Genomic DNA, 1,908 nt, shown 5'->3' with positions numbered 1-1,908 from the left:
ATCCACCTGCCTCTGCCTCCCACACACGGGAATTAAAGATGCATGCCACTACCACCAGACCAAAACTTTTAAAAAAAAAAAAAAAAACAGGATTTCTCTGGGTAGCCCTGGCTATCCTGGAACTCACTCTGTAGGCCAAGCTGGCCTCAAACACTCGGAGATCTGCCTGCCTCTGCCTCCAGAGTGCTGGGATTAGATGTATTTATTTATTTATTTTATGTATGAGTGCTCTATCTGTATGGATACCTACATGCCAGAAGAGGGCTAGATCACATGAGAGATGGTTATGAGCTACCATGTGGTTGTTGGGAATTGAACTCAGGAAGAGCAGATAATGACTTTTCAGTCCTGCCCCATCCTTTCCAGTAGCTGAGAAGGCTAGTCTATACCACAAAGTCCTGCTCATTTGTAATTAATACCAAAGCTCGATCACAGAGTTCCAGGCATGCCAAGAAAATTATCTGCCACTGAGGCCCATCTAGAAAAGATTCGACTAGGAGACATGCATTAAAAATTCTAAATGCAACATTATTTGTGAGGGCAAAAAATGAGGGAACAAATTTAAATATTGGTCAGTAGAATAAATTAAAATGCAACTATGGACATCAGTATGGAAGGAGTCTTAGAGATATGGAGTGAAAAGAACAAGTGGAAGAAATTACAGACACTGTATGTCACACTCAGAAAAAAATAACAAAACAAATGTGGCAGATTAGAGAGATGGCTCAGTGGTTAAGAGCACTGACTGCTCTTCCAGAGGTCTTGAGTTCAATTCCCAGCAACCACTAGGTGGCTCACAACCATCTGTAATGGGATCCGACACCCTCTTTTAGGATGTCTGAAGACAGCTACAGTGTACTCATATACATAAAATAAAATAAATAAGTCTTTACGGGCGGTGGTGGCGCATGCCTTTAATTCCAGCACTTGGGAGGCAGAGGCAGGTGGATTTCTGAGTTCGAGGCCAGCCTGGTCTACAAAGTGAATTCCAGGACAGCCAGGGTTACTCAGAGAAACCCTGTCTCGAAAAACCAAAGGAAAAAAAAAAAAAGAAAAACAAATGTGGCAAAAGCCAAAATGCTAAATATGAAACTCAGAATTACTATAGGAGAGAAGCACATGGAACTCACAATGGTAACTTCGAATTTTAGTTTTTGGTTTTTTTTGCTCAAGAATTGTTTATAGGTGCCCACTCCATTTCATGTTATGCCTCATGAAGGTTTTGTGGTGGTAGTGCTGAGAGTTGAACTCGGGTTTTCACACATGCTAGCCAAGTGCCCTATCACTGGTTTTTGTTTGTTTGGTTGGTTGGTTTTTTTGCTTTGTTCACATCTATGTTCTGAGCTCCATGAACAATACTTTGCATATAGTAAGTGATAAAAAAAAATAATGTTTGAGGTGCAAGACCTATACCTCAGTGATAGATAACTTGCCTGGCATTTGTGAGTCCCTGGGTTCAAATCTCCAGTACTCCAAAAACAATCTGTTGAATATATACATATACAGTTATGTACACATATACAAATGTATACATATATGAATATGTATATATGTGTGTATGTATGTATATGTGTGTATATATGTATATGTATGTATATATGTGTGTGCATATATATGTGTGTGTATATATGTATATACATATATGTATCATTCTTTTTTATAATTTATAAAAACATAGTCATACCCTGTAGCACAGACTGGCCTTAAACTTGAAACAATCTTCCTATCTCAGTCTTCTGAGTTCAAGGATTACAGGCCTGAACAAGCTAGCCTGGCTTATAATTCATAATTTTTGAGACAAGGCCTCACTATGTAAGCTGGCTGTCCTGGAATGTGCTAGGTAAGTTAGGTTAGATGGCCCAGAACTCATACAGATCCACCTGCCACTGCCTTTTGAGTGCTGGGATT

Source organism: Mastomys coucha, unplaced genomic scaffold (genome assembly GCF_008632895.1).
Source record: "Mastomys coucha isolate ucsf_1 unplaced genomic scaffold, UCSF_Mcou_1 pScaffold11, whole genome shotgun sequence".
Classification (NCBI taxonomy): Eukaryota; Metazoa; Chordata; class Mammalia; order Rodentia; family Muridae; genus Mastomys; species Mastomys coucha.
Note: the sequence above shows the minus strand (reverse complement) of the source record.